The following is a 7,100-nucleotide window of genomic DNA, read 5'->3' as shown; positions in this document are numbered from 1 at the left end:
GTGGCAGACACCAGGAACAGCTCAGCACTCGTCGGGAACACTATCCCTACCATGAAGCATGGTAGTGGCGGCGTAATGCTTTTCAGTGGCAGACACCAGGAACAGCTCATCACTCGTCGGAACACTATCCCTACCATGAAGCATGGTGGTGACGGCGTAAAGCTTTTCAGTGGCAGACACCAGGAACAGCTCATCACTCGTCGGAACACTATCCCTATCATGAAGCATGGTGGTGACGGCGTAATGCTTTTCAGTGGCAGACACCAGGAACAGCTCATCACTCGTCGGAACACTATCCCTACCATGAAGCATGGTGGTGACGGCGTAATGCTTTTCAGTGGCAGACACCAGGAACAGTTCATCACTCGTCGGAACACTATCCCTACCATGAAGCATGGTGGTGACGGCGTAATGCTTTTCAGTGGCAGGTACTGGGAGACTGATAAGGATATAGGAAACAATGAATGAAACCAAATTAGGGCTGACCCCATTTTAGTCTACTGGTCGATTGTTTGGTTGATAGGTTGTTGGTCGACTGAGATTTCTTTAGGTGTGCAGTCACAAATATATATATATAATATATATCTATATATATAGATATATATTATTTTTTTCACAGTGCACAAGACATCAGCCTGATTCACGCCTGTCTCAGTGGACTAATCCTTTCCGGGGGCCACAGGGATGGTACAGTCCAACACTTGATTCATGCCTGTCTCAGTGGACTAATCCTCTCCGGAGGCCACAGGGATGGTACAGTCCAACGCTCTAAATGGTAAATGGTTATATTACGTAAGACTAATGGTGCAACACTAATGAATATTCATATTATTTTATAACAAATGGTTCTAAAACATCATGTTCAGTGCGCCGTTGAATTGGCGCCATTTCCTAGACCATGTTGTTATGTGCACAACAGCACAGTTAACCATCATATCGGTGTTGTTTACACTATTCCTAACAGGGCAGAAGAATTATATTGTAATCTTAACAGCATCTGTTTGTCACGCATAATATGCATGCAGCTCTGGCTCCTGTACCTTCCTTTTTCTTTATCTCGTGCATCTTGTTGTTATTGTTGTGATCATCATTATAATAATAATGTCATTATCATTCGTAGGCTTCTTATAATAGTAGTCTTCTATAACCACCGTCGAGCTGTAGGCTTAAGAGCTGGTCCTGGTTTCGTCTTAATACTGTAGCGTCGCTCTACTGTGTCAATCAATCGTTTGTTCGTTCGTGTCATCGCACAGCATGCGAGTCATTCATGCAATCAAGGATTTTTAGTTTTAACATAAAAGAACAAAGGGAGCTTTGGATAATTAGCCTAAACAATAAATGAACCGGTCTAAACAATACATAAACCGCAATTCACAAATCCATGCAACTGTTTTACTCTGCTGTAATAAAGGCTTTGTATATATTTTTTACATTTTTTTTAATCTAGTGTTGTTTACACTGTTACAAACATGTTTCAAGGGTTGAGGGAATGTTTTTCCTAAACGAATTAGCTATTTTGGTAACAGAATTTTGGAGTCAGAGAAACAAGTAAGAAACACAATGGGTGTAATTATGGTGCAGCTTCAACACAGACAGTGGAGATAAACATTTACTGTGGTGTGGTGCCTGTTCACTGCTGTAGGGAGGAGAGAGACAACAGAGATATACTTCCTGTGGTGTGGGGCCTGTTCACTGCAGTAGGGAGAAGAGAGACAACAGAGATAAACATTTACTGTGGTGTGGGGCCTGTTCACTGCTGTAGGGAGGAGAGAGAGACAACAGAGATAAACATTTACTGTGATGTGGGGCCTGTTCACTGCTGTAGGGAGGAGAGAGACAACAGAGATAAACACTTACTGTGGTGTGGGGCCTGTTCACTGCTGTAGGGAGGAGAGAGAGACAACAGAGATAAACATTTACTGTGGTCTGGGGCCTGTTCACTGCAGTAGGGAGGAGAGAGAGACAACAGAGATAAACATTTACTGTGGTGTGGGGCTTGTTCACTGCAGTAGGGAGGAGAGAGAGACTACGTGCCCCTGTCACACAGGAACTCGCTGTCATTTCTTTTTAACACAGTGTGGCCATCGGGCTCCCTCTTCAGTCATTTGTTTGTCTTAATTATTTCATAAAACGGTGCGCTTAAAGCATCAGACAAGCTCAATGCATATAGTTGATTTTATTCAAACACATTGGGAAAAATACACGTTTAAACATTTCGACCTTAGACTGCGGTGAAGATGACTTTCCAACAGGACAATGACCCTAAGCATACAGCCAAAGCAACGCTGGAATGACTTCAGAACAAGAATATGAAAGTCCTTGAGTGGCCCAGCTAAAGCCCAGACTTGAATCCCATTGAAAATCTGTGGAAAGACTTGAAGATTGCTGTTCACCACTGTTCCCCATCTAACTCAACAGAGCTTGAAAAAAGCTGCAAGGAAGAATGGGAGAAAATCCCCAAATCCAGATGTGTAAAGCTGATACAGACATACCCAGACGACTCAAAGCTGATACAGACATACCCAGATGACTCAAAGCTGATACACACATACCCAAGACGACTCAAAGCTGTAATCACAGCCAAAGGTGCTTCTACAAAGTATTTACTCAATGGTGTTATTGACTCAAGGATGTGAATACTTATGTAAATGAGTTATTTCTGTACTTAATTTTCAATAAAAATCGCAAACATTTCAATAAACATGTTTTCACTTTGTCATTATGGAGTATTGTGGGTAGATGGGTGAGGGGAAAGAAATATTCAAATTTTGGTTTCAGGCTGTAACAACAAAATGTGTAATAAGTCAATACTTTCTGAAGGCGCTGTAGGTGAGACAAGTTCACAACCACATATCAGTCACAGTAAGACCCCAGACATATTGCATACGCACAAGGTGCACCTGTGTAATGATCATGCTGTTTAATCAGCTTCTTGATATGCCACACCCAGTCAGGTGGATGGATTATCTTTGCAAAAAGAGAAATACTTTGTAACAGTGATGTTAACACATTTGTGCACACAATTAGAGAGAAATATGTTTTTTGTGTGTATGGAACATATCTGGTTTATTTTATTTCAGCTCATGAAACATGGGACCAACACCTTACATGTTGTGTTTATATTTTTGTTCTGTGTATGTTGGCTAGACCTTCTGTAAATCAATAATTTCACCTTATTAGCGTCAAATATAGTCAGGTCCATAAATATTTGGACATTGACCAAGTTATTATCATTTTAGCTCTGTACGCCACCACAATGCGCCACCACAATGGATTTGAAAGGAAAGTGTAGACTTGCAGCTTTAATTTGAGGGTATTTACATCCAAATCGGGTGAACGGTGTAGGAACTACAGCAATTTTTATATGTGGTCCCCCCAATTTCAGGGGCTCAAAAGTAATTGGACAAACTAACAATCATAAATGAAATTGTGAGATTTAACACTTGGCTGCAAATAATTAGCAGTCACTGACTGACTGAAGTCTGGAACCCATATACATCACCAGATGCTGGGTTTCTTCCATGGTGATGCTCTACCAGGCCTTTACTGCTTGTTCTTGGGGCGTTTTGCCTTCAGCAAGGCGATGAAGGTAAAAAATGAAAATGAAATGCATACTCAATTGGATTCAGGTCAGGTGATTGACTTGGCCCTTGCAGAACATTTCACTTCTTTGCCTTAAAAAAAAGTATTGGGTTGCTTTCACAGTATGCTTCGGGTCATTGTCCATCTGCCCTGTGAAGCGCCGTCCAATGAGTTTTGAAGCATTTGGCTGAATCTGAGCAGACAATATTAGCTCTTAACACTTCAGAAGTAATCCTGCTGCTTCTGTCAGCAGTCACATCATCAATAAATACAAGGGAACCAGTTCCATTGGCAGCCATACATGCCCACTCCATAACACTACCTCCTCCATGATTCACAGATGAGGTGGTATGCTTCGGATCATGTTCCTTCCCTTCTCCATACTCTTCTCTTCCCATCATTCTGGTACAAGTTGATCTTTGTCTCATCTGTCCATAGGATGTTATTCCAGAACTGTACAGGCTTTGTTAGATGTTGTTTGGCAAACTTTAATCTGGTCTTCCTGTTTCTTAGGCTTACCAAAGGTTTACATTTATTTTATATTTTTTAACCTTTATTTGACTAGGGAAGTCAGTTAAGATTAAGAACTAATTCTTATTTTCAATGGCAGCCTAGGAACAGTGGGTTAACTGCAGAACAAAACATTTTTACCTTGTCAGCTCAGGGATTTGATCTTACAACCTTTCGGTTACTAGTCCAACGCTCTAACCACTAGGCTACCTGACGCCCCAATCCACATCTTGTGGTAAACTGTCTGTATTTACTCTAGTGAAGTCTTCTCTTGAACGTTGATTTTGTCACAGAATCGCCTACCTCCTGGAGGGTGTTTTTGATCTGGCCAACTGTTGTGAAAAGGGTTTTTCTTCACCAGGGAAAGAATTCTTCTGTCATCCACCACAGTTGTTTTCCGTGGTCTTCCGGGCCTTTTGGTGTTCCGGAGCTCCCCAGTGCGTTCTTTCTCTTTAAGAATGTACCAAATAGTTGATTTAGCCACACCTAATGTTTTTGCTATCTCTCTGATGGGTTTGTAATGATGGCTTGCTTCATTGGCAGTGACAGCTCTTTGGACTTCATATTGAGGGTTAACAGTAACAGATTCCAAATGCAAATGAAAACTGTCACGCCCTGCCCTTAGAGAGTCTTTTTATTTCTCTATTTGGTTAGGTCAGGGTGTGATTTGGGTGGGCATTCTAGTTTTTCAATTTCTTTGTTGGCCGGGTATGGTTCCCAATCAGAGGCAGCTGTCTATCGTTGTCTCTGATTGGGGATCATACTTAGGCAGCCTTTTTTCCACCTTTAATTTGTGGGATCTTGTTTATGTATTGTTGCTTGTGAGCACTACATTGGCTTCACGTTTCGTTTCTTTGTTCTGCATTGTTTTGGTGAGTTTCGTTTTCATTAAACATGTGGAGCTCTATGCACGCTGTGCTGCTCCTTGGTCCATTTATTCAACCAACGATCGTGACATAAAGTCTGTACCTTCAGCTCATATTCATTATTTAATTTCAACTCCAATACGCTGTGGTAGACAGCTAAAAATAATAATAACTTGGTCAATGTCCAAATATTTATGGACCTGACTGGATATGCTATAAGCTATGCAGAGTATTTATGGACCTGACTGGATGTGCTATAAGCTATGCAGAGTATTTATGGACCTGACTGGATGTGCTATAAGCTATGCAGAGTATTTATGGACCTGACTGGATGTGCTATAAGCTATGCAGAGTATTTATGGACCTGACTGGATGTGCTATAAGCTATGCAGAGTATTTATGGACCTGACTGGATGTGCTATAAGCTATGCAGAGTATTTATGGACCTGACTGGATATGCTATAAGCTATGCAGAACCATGGTCGGGTCCATTCGGGTCTATCCGCTGTAGTTACACAGACCCGAGATCCGATGACAATCAAACAGGCCCTGACCCGAGAGACAAGTTAGAATTTCCGACCCGAACGGGCCCAGGTCTCAGCCCAGTCAAAACTGTTCGCTGCTCTGGCACCCCAATGGTGGAACAAACTCCCTCACGACGCCAGGACAGCGGAGTCAATCACCACCTTCCGGAGACACCTGAAACCCCAGGGGTAAAGGAATAGGATAAAGTAATCCTTCTGACCCCCCCCCCCCCCCTTAAAAGATTTAGATGCACTATTGTAAAGTGGCTGTTCCACTGGATGTCATAAGGTGAATGCACCAATTTGTAAGTCGCTCTGGATAAGAGCGTCTGCTAAATGACTTAAATGTAAATGAGATGCCGTACTGAACAGGTGTAATTCTGAACATGTGCGCCGAAAACTATTGGAGGAGGCCCCTGGGCTAACATTAGCATGGCCATTTGAGCTAGCCGCACAATGTGAAAGAATTGGAGTGCACATGTCCTCCAAGCGTGTGAGTACAGATGCTAAAAATAAAGAGACCATGCATCGTGTTTTCAAAAAGGAGGTGAAATACCACAAAGAGGACGGAGAAGGTGTGCTATCGTTGTGGACATGCAGATCATTTCGCAAAGGACCCTGCTTGTTCAGGACGTGGGCGGACCTGCAAGACATGTAATGGGAGGGACTATTTTGCCCTCCAAAAAATGTGCAAGACCAAAAGGTTACTGGAAACAGACTGAAATATGTTGATTCAGAGGAACAGAACTGAGACCGTGCATTTGTGGTAAATGAGAACTGTAACTCAGACAGGATCACCTTCTCAGTGGGAGGGGTCAGTTTATTCATGTTAATTGACTCCGGGGCCATGAGTAACATAGTAGATGAGAGCACATGGGAAATCACGAGTAACATAGTAGACGAGAGCACATGGGAAATCACGAGTAACATAGTAGATGAAAGCACATGGGAAATCACGAGTAACATAGTAGACGAGAGCACATGGGAAATCACGAGTAACATAGTAGACGAGAGCACATGGGAAATCACGAGTAACATAGTAGACGAGAGCACATGGGAAATCACGAGTAACATAGTAGACGAGAGCACATGGGAAATGTTGAAAGCCAAGATAATCAGGTGCCGTTCATCACTGACTGATAAAAAGCTATATGCAGTCTCATCACGTGAGCCATGACCAGTAAAAGTGGTTTTCACATGCCAAATAAAGATAGGCAAGCGCAGCGCAGGCTGAGTTCACGGTGAAATGTGGACGTGGAGAGCTGTTGCTAGATAAAGAGACTGCCATTAAATCGGGTGTGCAAAAAGTGGGTGTTGACATAGCAGGAGTGACAGATGTAAAAACGCAGATAAAACAGCAGAAACCCAGGTTGTTTGAAGGGGTGGGAGATCAACCTACATGTTGAAGGTGTTGGGTAAGCTAAACACATAGCAGATCATCCTACATGTTGAAGGGGTTGGGTAAGCTAAACACATAGCAGATCAACATGTTGAAGGGTTGGGTAAGCTAAACACATAGCAGATCAACATGTTGAAGGGGTTGGGTAAGCTAAACACATAGCAGATCAACCTACATGTTGAAGAGGTTGGGTAAGCTAAACACATAGCAGATCAACAT

The sequence above is a fragment of the Salvelinus fontinalis genome, unplaced genomic scaffold, assembly GCF_029448725.1.
Source record: "Salvelinus fontinalis isolate EN_2023a unplaced genomic scaffold, ASM2944872v1 scaffold_0825, whole genome shotgun sequence".
NCBI classification, from domain to species: domain Eukaryota; kingdom Metazoa; phylum Chordata; class Actinopteri; order Salmoniformes; family Salmonidae; genus Salvelinus; species Salvelinus fontinalis.
Note: the sequence above shows the minus strand (reverse complement) of the source record.